Source organism: Bufo gargarizans, chromosome 2 (assembly GCF_014858855.1).
Source record: "Bufo gargarizans isolate SCDJY-AF-19 chromosome 2, ASM1485885v1, whole genome shotgun sequence".
NCBI classification, from domain to species: Eukaryota; Metazoa; Chordata; class Amphibia; order Anura; family Bufonidae; genus Bufo; species Bufo gargarizans.
Window position 1 is genome coordinate 643,638,025 of NC_058081.1, and position 12,124 is coordinate 643,650,148.

A 12,124-nucleotide genomic window follows, 5' to 3' on the forward strand; every position below is an offset into this window, starting at 1 on the left:
AAACAAAGAACATCATGTAAGAGGTAGAGAAGAACGTCTAACAGATCTTCTCACAGAACTGGCGGTGACACCAGGGTTTTGGCATTCAGGAGTTTAGACAGGGGAATGAAACAGACCATCTTGCTAAACTTATCGACCACTACCCAAACTACAGTCTTACCCTCCACCGGCAGTTGGTCAGTTATAAAGTCCATCGAGATATGGGACCAGGGTCTACTGGGAATGGGTAGGGGTCGTAGGTTACCAGCAGGGTGAGTCCTAGGTGTCTTGGACATGGCACAAACCTCACAGGCTGACACGTAGGACTTGACATCCCTAGTTAGAGTGGGCCACCAATAAGATCTAGAAACCAGATCCTTAGTGCCCTCAACACCCGGATGTCCACAAAAGGCAGAATCGTGACACTCACCCAACAGCTAGAGACAAAATTGTACGGGAACAAACAACTTATCTGTTGGGGTGGATACTGGTGCCAGATGTTGTTTAGACCTAATGCGAGCCGAAATATCCTGGGTTAAAGCTGCTAAGAAGATGTTTGCTGGTATGATGGATTCAGGTAGTACCTCAGTAGGTTGAAAAGCATGGAAGCTCCGAGATAATGCGTCCGCCTTCACATTTTTACTTCCTGGCCTGAACGTAATGGAAAAATCAAAACGAGTAAAAAACAGAGCCCATCTGGCTTGACAGGGATTCAACCTCTTAGCAGACTTGAGAAACATAAGGTTTTTATGGTCAGTGACAACAGTTACACAATGCCTTGCCCCCTCCAGAAAATGCCTCCACTCCTCAAATGCCCATTTAAGGGCCAGCAGCTCCGTATTCCCTATGTCGTAGTTTCTTTCCGTGGGAGAGAATTTCGTGGAGAAGAAGGCACATGGTCTCAGGTTAGTGAGGCTAGCAGGACCTTGTGAAAGGACTGCTCCTGCGCCATCCTCGGACGCATCCACCTCCACAATAAAAGGTCTCTCCTGATCAGGCTGGATCAGAATGGGAGCGCTACTGAATGCCTTTTTTAATTTTTCAAATGAAGAAATGGCCTCAGTAGACCAATTCTCCAAATCCGACCATTTCTTAGTAAGGCCGGTCAACGGTTTAGCAATTACAGAAAAATTAATAATACATTTACGATAGTAATTGGCGAAATCTAAGAACCGTTGTAAGGCCTTTAAGGATGAAGGTCTTACCCATTCCTTAATTGCTAGTACCTTACCAGGATCCATCTTGAAAATGCCCTAGAAACAGAATCTCCTATACACCAAAGACACATTTCTCTTGCTTAGCGGATAGCTGATTTTCCCTCAACCTCTCTAATACTTGTTTAACATAAGACACATGGGATTCGAAGTCAGGAGAGAATATCAAAATGTCGTCAAGATAGGCAATAACAAATTTACCTAAGAACTCCCTAGGAATGTCATTCATAAAGTTTTGGAACACAGCTGGGGCATTGCTAAGTCCAAAAGGCATCACCTGATATTTAAAGTGTCCTGCCGGAGTATTGAACGCCGTCTTCCATTCGTCTCACTCCTTGATTCGGATTAGATTGTATGCCCCTTTCAGGTCAATCTTGTAAAACCAGGTTGCCCCCAGAACCTGTTTAAATAAATCCGGAATCAATGGGAGGGAGTATCTATTCTGGACAGTGATTTTATTTAATCTCCGGTAATCGATACATGGCCTAAGCCCACCATCTTTTTTCTTAACGAAGAAAAACCCCGCCCCCATAGGAGAGACAGAAGGTCTAATATGCCCTTTACCAAGACTCTTCTTAATATAATCTTCCATGGCCTTGCGTTCGGGCTTAGAAAGATTATAAATTCGCCCCTTAGGAAACTTGGCCCCCTCTACTAGCTCTATAGTACAATCATAAGGTCTATGGGGGGGGGGGGGTAGATCCTCCAGGGTTGGTGATGAGAATAAATAAGAAAATTTCCTAACAACAGTGGGTAAAGTATCAGACTTTACTGAGACCCCAGCCTGTACCACGGACAAGCATGAGTCACACTTAGGCCCCCATCTCACCAACTTCCCTTTGGACCAATCTATAGTGGGGTTATGTAGTCGGAGCCAAGGCAACCCTAGTACCAGCTCAGCCGTTAGGTTCTCCAGGACTAAAAGGGAACATCTCTGTGAGTGGCACACACCTACAGTTAGAGAAATCTCTGAGGTACATGAGCTCACCGTACCACCAATAAGAGGAGTAGCATCAATAGCCATGACATGGATAGGAGTTGGTAAAGCAAAGATTGGAATACCCAATCTTACAGCGTACTCAGAGTCTATAAAGCAGGCCGCTGAGCCAGAATCAATAAAGTCCTTACCCGGCCATTTATCTACCCCCAGAGAAATCGTAATGGGTGCCAAAAGCTTAAATTTAGAAAAATCTGGGTGTACCTGGTGTTTAGGTTGCCTTGCCTTAGGAGACTTGACAGAGAGGACCTTCTTAGGACACTGGTTGATCCAATGGTCAGGATCTCCACAGTAAAAGCATTCTTCACGTCTGCGGCGAAGATTCCCTCGGGTCATGCCAACCTGCATGGGTTCCTCGGTGGAGACCTCAGCATTGTCTCTGGGATAGGCCTCTGGCTGGACCACCATTTGGGAAGAGAACTGTTGTTCCTGTCGTCTCTCTCTAACCCGTCGGTCAAGTCGGACAACAAGGGTCATCATCTCCTCTAAGGTCTCTGGAATTTGATAACTGACCAGAAGATCCTTTAACCCCTTAAGGACACAGGATGTACCGGTACGCCCTATTTCCCGAGTCCTTAAGGACACAGGATGTACCGGTACGTCCTAACTTTAAATAGGCATTCCGACACCCCAGGGGTTAATCTGAACAGGATGCCGGCTGAAATCATTCAGCCGGCATCCTGTCACAACGCCAGGGGGGGTCATGTGACCCCCCCCCGTGTCGGTGATCGCAGCAAACCGCAGGTCATTTCAGACCTGCGGTTTGCTGCGCTTCTTGCAGTTTCTGATCCCCGCGGTCCCTGACCGCGGGGATCAGAAACTTTAGAGTGCCTAAAATCAAGATTTTGCACCCCCTCTGCACGATTTGATGCCGGCGGGTGGTGCAGGGGGGGTGGTGCAGGGGGGGTGTCGCAGGCGGTGGGGGTGTGATCCCCCGCCCACCTCCCCTTGAAAATTCGTTGGCTTCTAGTGGGTTATAACAGGGTGCCAGCACATTGCTGACACCCTGGTATAAACGGCTGACATCTGTGCAGATGTCAGCCGTTTAACCTTTTCCATACCGCGGTCCGTACGGACCGCGGTGTGGAAAAGGTTAACTGTCAGGGTCAAGGGGCTCCCTCCCTCTCTCATCGGGGGGCTGCTGTGCCTTTGCAGCCCCCCGATGGAGAGGGAGAGAGCCCCCCGACAGCCCCGCGCAGCCCCGTACTCACCCTTCCCCGTCTGCGAAGTTGTGGCAGACGGGGAAGGTTCCCATGGCAACAGGACGCCTGCTCAGGCGTCCTGCTGTCCATGGTGCTGAACAGATCTATGCTAAAAGCATAGATCTGTTCAGTGTAAGTAAAATACAGTACAGAACCCTATATAGGGTTCTGTACTGTATTATACAGACATCAGACCCACTGGATCTTCAAGAACCAAGTGGGTCTGGGTCAAAAAAATGTAAAAAAAAGTGAAAAAAGTTAAGATAAAAAAAACATTTATCACTGAATAAAAATTAAAAAGATAAAATACACATATTAGGTATCGCCGCGTCCGTAACGACCTGATCTATAAAACGGTCATGTTACTTTCCCTGCACGGTGAAGGCCATAAAAATAAAAAAAAAAAACTATGAGAAAATTGAAATTTTGCCCACCTTACTTCCCAAAAAAGGTAATAAAAGTGATCAAAAAAGTTGCATGTACGCCAAAATAGTACCAATCAAACCGTCATCTCATCCCGCAAAAAATTAAACCCTACTCAAGATAATCGCCTAAAAACTGAATAAACTATGGCTCTTAGACTATGGAAACACTAAAACATGATTTTTTTGGTATCAAAAATGAAATCATTGTGTAAAACTTACATAAATAAAAATAAAGTATACCTATTAGGTATCGCCGTGTCCGTATCGACCGGCTCTATAAAAATATCACATGATCTAACCCCTCAGGTGACCACCGTTAAAAAAAAAAAATGGTGTAAAAAAAGCCATTTTTTTGCCATCTTACGTCACAGAAAGTGTAATAGCAAGCGATAAAAAAGTCATATGCACCCCAAAATAGTGCCAATCAAACCGTCATCTCATCCCGCAAAAAATGAGACCCTACTCAAGATAATCGCTTAAAAACTGAAAAAACTATGGCTCTTAGACTATGGAGACACTAAAACATTTTTTGGGTTTTAAAAATTAAGTTATTGTATAAAACTTACATAAATAAAAAAAATTGCATACATATTAGGTATCGCCGCGTCCGTGACAACCTGCTCTATAAAATTCCCACATGATCTAACCTGTCAGATGAATGTTGTAAATAACAAAAAATAAAAAACATGCCAAAAAAGCGATTTCTTGTTACCTTGCCGCACAAAAAGTGTAATATAGAGCAACCAAAAATCATATGTACCCTAAACTAGTACCAACAATACTGCCACCCTATTCCGTACTTTCTAAAATGGGGTACATTTTTTGGAGTTTCTACTCTAGGGGTGCATCAGGGGGGCTTCAAATGGGACATGGTGTCAAAGAAACAGTCCAGCAAAATCTGCCTTCCAAAAACCATATGGCGTTCCTTTCCTTCTGCGCCCTGCCGTGTGCCCGTACAGCAGTTTACGACCACATATGGGGTGTTTCTGTAAACTACAGAATCAGGGCCATAAATAATGAGTTTTGTTTGGCTGTTAACCTTTGCTTTGTAACTGGTAAAAAAATATTAAAATGGAAAATCTGCCCAAAAAGTGAAATTTTGAAATTGTATCTCTATTTTCCATTAAATCTTGTGCAACACCTAATGGGTTAACAAAGTTTGTAAAATCAGTTTTGAATACCTTGAGGGGTGTAGTTTCTTAGATGGGGTCACTTTTATGGAGTTTCTACTCTAGGGGTGCATCAGGGGGCTTCAAATGGGACATGGTGTCAAAAAAAACAGTCCAGCAAAATCTGGCTTCCATAAACCATACGACACACCTTTCACTCTACGCCCGCTGTGTGGCCGTACAGTAGTTTACGGCCACATATGGGGTGTTTCTGTAAACGGCAGAGTCAGGGCAATAAAGATACAGTCTTGTTTGGCTGTTAACCCTTGCTTTGTTAGTGGAAAAAATGGGTTAAAATAGAAAATTAGGCAAAAAAAATAAATTCTCAAATTTCATCCCCATTTGCCAATAACTCTTGTGCAACACCTAAAGGGTTAACAAAGTTTATAAAATCAGTTTTGAATACCTTGAGGGGTGTAGTTTATAGAATGGGGTCATTTTTAGGCGGTTTCTATTATGTAAGCCTCGCAAAGTGACTTCAGACCTGTAGTGGTCCTTAAAAATTGGGTTTTTGTAAATTTCTGAAAAATTGCAAGATTTGCTTCTAAACTTCTAAGCCTTGTAACATCCCAAAAAAATCAAATATAATTCCCAAAATAATTCAAACATGAAGTAGACATATGGGGAATGTTAAGTCATCACAATTTTTAGGGGTATTACTATGTATTACAAAGTTTCAGTAGAACTGAAACTTTGAAATTTGCAAATTTTTCCAAATTTTGGGTAAATTAGGTATTTTATTATGCAAAAAAAAAATTTTTTTGGACTTCATTTTACCAGTGTCATGAAGTACAATATGTGACGAAAAAACTATCTCAGAATGGCCTGGATAAGTCAAAGTGTTTTAAAGTTATCAGCACTTAAAGTGACACTGGTCAGATTTGCAAAAAATTGCCTGGTCCTTAAGGTGAAATAATGCTGTGTCCCTAAGGGGTTAAATTATCAGACAGACCTGACCTGAACTGACTCTTCAGGGCTGGTTCTTTCTATCCTGAGGGGACACACCACCTTCTGAATTGGGTGCAATAATCCTCCGCAGGTAGATTGCCTTGAATCCGGGCTTTTAGAGCCATCTCGGCTACTAGAGCCCTGTCTGGTTCATCATAGAGGGTACCCAAGGCCTGAAAGAACCCCTCCACAGAAGTTAAACAACTGGCGCCAGCAGGTAAAGAGAACACCCAGTCCTGGGGATCACCCTGTAGTCGGGAAATGATAATGCCTACGTGTTGCAAACGGAAGTAAAGTCTGCAACTCTCCTTAAAAGAGAGAAACTTCTTCCAGTCTCCAGAAAAGGGTTCTGGGAGCTTAATTTGGGGCTCAAAATGCAGACTGGAGGCCTGAAGAGTGGAAGAACCTTGCCCTAACTCAAAAGAACAGAGTTTTTCCCCTAGCTCCTGCACCATCTGCGTCAGATTAGAGACTTGGTCAGTCAGGGTCACCAGAGGATTCACTTTACAGTGGTTATTGGGCCTGTTAATCTGTAACGGTCACGTACACACACACACAGGGGGAAGGATAGTGACCACTGTGCTCCACCCTCACCCCTGGCCCTGCCTACTTGCCTCACGAGTCCTGATGACAGGGGACAACTGGACGGCAGTCCCTAACTTAGGATATGTGCGGGAAGGACAGACGAGGCAAATAATGGATGAACGGACCGGGTCAAAACCAAGAGGACAACGCAGTACAGAGGGATAAGCAAAGAAAGGTCAGGAGAAGCCGGGGTCATAAATACCAGGAGAGTCGAGAAGCGCCAAAGGAGTCCGCAAAGAATAGTCAGGTGGAAGCCGAGGTCAATATACCAGAAAGAATGCGCAGTACAGGAGGAGCAGGCAAAGGATCATCAGGGAACAGGATCAGGTAAGTACACAGGTATCCAACAACTGCCAGGAACCTAAATTAACAGGCAACTTGTGGCCAGCAGGCTGTCTGTATTTATAGTGGGGAGTGAGGGTCATGTGACGTGGCCAGCATCAAATAACCGACAGACCGACCAGTCGAGCACCGAGTGATCAGCTCGGCGCTCAAGGCAGACCTAGCAAAGGGAATGAGGTCAAACACAGATCCTCGCTCCCGAAGCTAAGCAGCAGGTCTGCGGCTGATGGGAGACCGAGTGCGCCTTCGGTACCCCGTTAGAAACAGAACAGACATAACTGAATCAGCACACGCATGTAATTATTTTTCCAAGATTTCCCTCCCTCCCCTTTTATTTATGTTCTAGTTGTGTTGCTTATTGACGGGGGTTAAGTCACTCTCTCGAGTGGACTGTAAGATATAATGGTGTTTGGAAAAAATGGTTAATACTGAAGAGTAAATTAATATATATTTGGTTGATTAATTGTTACATATATTATTAATAGTAACGTAATAAGCATCGCAGCCTTTAAATACCAACAATTTAATAAATATATATATATATTGTTTATTTATATTTGATTAAAATCAAGGCATTATTGTTTATTTGAGTGTGCAGTGTGAAAGGAACACCGACCAAAGGGGTTAGTGACCTGGATGGAGTGAAAGTTATTTGTCTGGTATGAAAGATTGAGTGGGTTTCCAGAATGTTCACGTCTTTACCACCATGTGTGACAAGCAAACATCAAGCTTAACTGCATCGCCTAGTTAGATCTGTATCCATCATGCTTATTGTGCCTGTAAAAAGTGAACTGGAAATCATTATACTTTTTGTGTGACTATTATAAGGGTTCTATGTGAATTCATAAAGTAAAATAACTGAAAATACTTGCTTTATTATAAATATCTTCCCACATACCTTTGCGGTATGCCAGACCTAGCAGGGGAATCATGCGTGAGGTCACAGTGTGAGCAATAGGTGGGCCGAGGTAAATACAGTTCTGGTTACTCACGGTTATGTCGTCCCTGGGCAGGCTCGAATAAGTGAAGAGGAGAACGGCACAAGAATTCTCTGGGGAACACTCTAGTGTAAGGGACACAGGCCAGATGGTGGTCCGAGGTGCCCTGGATGGTCTGTATTAATGTGCCTATGGCAAGGTCCCTTGTAGTCGTGACGCCAGTACCTTTTGTGGTGGTACAACCATTTGCTGTCGTGTTAACTGAGCAACTTCAGACTGAGTCAGGAAGGATGAAATCCAGGGTAGAACTTTACTGAAGATAAATCCTGGTAACAGTACATCCAAAGTAATAACAGTCTCTTAATACAGCCAAACATTAAGTACAGCCTTCCATGCATATGGGGGAAAAGGAAAATGCAAGTCCTTAGTGGAAACAGGCTCTTTGTAATTAATATGAAAGCTACTGCTTCAGACTAGGCTTATAAAATATGAAAGTCTTACACTGGTAAAAACTCCAGCCTTATTCTAACCTTGGTTGAAGGTGCTTTTCTAAATCCTTAATCTTCTATTCCAATGCTGTTCTGACAGTTTGCCTAAACTCTCCTCAGAGTTTGAACTGGTGGTGAGGATGCCTGAGGCTGTCTCCTACACCTGGTGCAAAGGTGCCTAGTAAGCCCTCAAGTAATGTCTGTCTTGCTGATCCTTTGTCTTGAATCAATTGTAGTAATACTTGGCTTAATGCAGCTTGGTGACTCCGGAGGGGTGATCTATAGGAGTGGATTGCTCACCTCTAGGTAGAATAGTTGCAGGCCTGAAACCCTGGACTGTGGAGCCGAATAGAGACAGAGCAAAGAGGCTGTGAATAAGCCTCCCTCCATCTATGCAGCTACATTGCTGCTGCTTTCTGATTAAGCTTCATGAGTGAACTGGACTATACTCAGCTCTACTCTGCACTGTACTGGATTGAACTGAAGCTAAGCTATTTATACACTGACACTGCCCCATATTGTGGAGAATCTAGTGTAGTGCACCCTAACTAGGCCTGTGTAAAGGATCTTGCATGTACAAATCACACAGTGAAATGGGAGAATATGACATAAGATGAAGTGCAAAATGCATGCATATTGCAAGACATTAAAACATAATAAAAAACAAGTTTGCGGTGCCCACGGTCACGTAGTGGGACACTCCACCTTTCAATAGTTATAATGGCTTGTCTTGTCTGGGGAGCAATCATTAGGAGAAATAAAATGGCCACCATCATATTCTATACACAAAACATGTCCTAATCACACAGGAGGACAAGTTCCTTCAGAACACGGAGCTAAAGTACAGCTGAAGTATAGAGAGAGGAGGGTGGCTGTTGAGCAGCAGCATTTGTATGCAGTCTCCTTTACCACAGTCTGCCCTGTCCATCCTCTCTGTTCTTCATGTCTACTCATGAACTCCATTCCTACAGAGATTCAGCTGAAGTTTTATCATCTGTATTCAGGAACATAATCTCCGAGAAGTAGAGCACAGAAGAGGCTGAGACAGCTCTTTAGATCACTGCTCCTAAGCAACTTGTCCAGCTGTTTAGTTAGGACTGGTTTTGTGTGCAATAATAGGATGGCAGCATTCTCCTAATGATGATTGCTCCCTAGATAAAATGAGCCATTATAACTAATGAAAGGTATTTGGAAAAATATGATAAAGTAATATTTAAGTATTTTCTTTAATTCAATTATTATTTTTAAGAGAACCCCATTAATTGAAAAGTAAACACATGTTGAACTGTACGGTCTACCATCCATCATCAATCAGCACTCCTTTTGCTGAATTTACTTACACAAGACCTTTATGCAGAACATGAGATGACCATGACACCACTCAGTGTGATGGTTTAAAAATGTATGCCCAAAAGAAATAGCAGGTTCAGGATAAGGAATAGGTGTAGGAATAGGAGCATAATGGATAAGCACAAGCAGCCAATGGGAGTGAAGCAGAATATTAATGTTCAAAAGGTGTTTCAAGAGAGATTAAGGAATAAGAATAAGAATCCATAAAGCACCAAAATATCCCACAGCACTTTACAATCAGAGGGTGCATGTACAGATGAAATCAGACATTGCATAGCAACAAACTAATCAACAACCCAAACAATAGAAATGAGGCCTGCTTGCAATGAGGAAATAGGGGTGGTAAAAAAGGTAAAAGTGCTTGTCTTGTTTAATGGTCCAGCCATATTTTATTAAAATCAAGGTATTAAATAGAGAGCTGCATGAGCGAACCACCAGCCAGTATCTGTGTATGCACTGATACAATATGAAGTGCATTAGGCTATATTAACACAACTAATGCACACTAATAGTGTGTCCATTTTTAATCAGCATTTTTCAACCAATTTTACATCCATTTTCTGGCCGTTTTGCATCAGTTTATAATGGCCATTAAAAATAGATGATTTTCATTGGCTTTTTTTTAAACAAAATCTCAACCCCTGCAGTTTACATAATGTCCACCATAGTGGCCCCAGCAGAAATAATGTCCCCCATAGTGACCCCCAGCATTAATAATATATCTTATAGTAGCCCCCAACACTAATACAGTCCACATAGTGGCCTCCAGCGATAATACTGTCCCTCACAATGGCCCCAGCAATAATAATGTTCTCAACAGTTGCTTCCAGCAGTAATAATGTCCCCATAGTGGCCCCCAGCAGCAATAATGTCCCCCATAACAAATCACATTTTTTCCTAAAATGGCTGCTGCACATGTGAGGACATGGAGCAAGGAACTCTGGAAAGGCGGGATCACCATAATGCCATGCATGCAGCCAATCAGCAGCCATATGATGTCACAGCTATATAAATAGCCTCAGCCATCTTGGATTCTGCCATTTTCCACTGTACTTAGTACAGGGAGAGACGTCAGCAGACGCTAGGGACAGTGTTAGGAAAAACTTTATTGTGCTAAAAAACGATTTACAAGTGCAGGGAAAGATTAATCAAGGTGTAGGGAAAGGATAGTGAGGAATCATTTCACAGCATTTATGTTGAACAGGGTTCAGTAGGGGAGGTTACAGCCTGGGTAATAGAAACAATACTATTACACCTTGCTCCACTGACTGGGGACCCAAATTGCTATTATACAGATCTGTAATTCCAGAAAACAGTTCTTGTTATTGGGGTGCAATTGCTGTTTGCAGCTAAGACCTGTCCTAGGTTGCTAATATAGCTTGTGTGTTTATACAGCTAGACCTGTCAATAACCTTAATACAGTTCCTATATTTGTGTGTTAAAGACAAAAGCAGAGTTATTTCCAGTGACTTTATGTTTGGATGTCATGTAATAGTTATATTTTGTGTTCACAGAAGCAGAAAAGATAATATGCCTTTAAGATTCATTATATAATGTAAGGTAAGCTCAATGACACAGCAGACACACCAGAAAGCATAGATTTAAACTGCTGTTGCTAAGCAGGAGTTTTGACCAATCCTAGTTAGCCTCACATAGCCTGGGAGTTTTGAGCAATTAAAGGCAGTCTCACACACAGCTTGTGTGGGAAATTCCCCTAGCAGGAGCTGCTGGAATCATTATTCACCAGAGAGAGGAGCTGAACAAACACACACTCCACTAAGAGCTGTGTTTTATGGAAGCAAGAGGCCATAATAGGTATTTAAAACAGTTATATAATGTTACTACTGTTAATATAGTGATTAGAACTGTATACTGAACCAGTTATGTGTGTTTACTTACAGTTCCACCAATTGCAAATCACAAATTCAATTGCATACAAACAAACTACTGAGCCATACAATCATACAATCCAAACAAATTGCATACAAATGCAAACTGCTCATACCAGATCATAAGCAATTGTATAGAGCAAACTGCAAACCAAGTAGAGCAAGTAAACTATTAGTTAACCTCAGATATACCTCTCAGAGAGATCATAAATTGCTTAAATAACTTAAAGTGAGAGTACAGATACTCAAGAGAGAAATATATCCACCATTTTATGTTGAATGACAAGATTGAACAGTTGAACCACCATCTTATGCATACCACCATTTTGTGATACTTTATTGAACACCTGTTTTTGTACATGGACTATCTGCTGCGGAAGCGGCAGTGTTATATATGAAGAAAAAATGAAGTTAATAAAGAGGTTATTTTAAGCATTTGGTGTGCTCTTTAAACCTACTGCTTCCATATAACGGCGCTAGAGGAATTACAGAGTAATAGACAGTCTGGTTAGACTAAAAAGTCAGAGATATCAAAATTCTTCTAATGCCACAGTGCAAAAGGCACTTCATAGTGATTCGCCTGCCACACAGTTATATG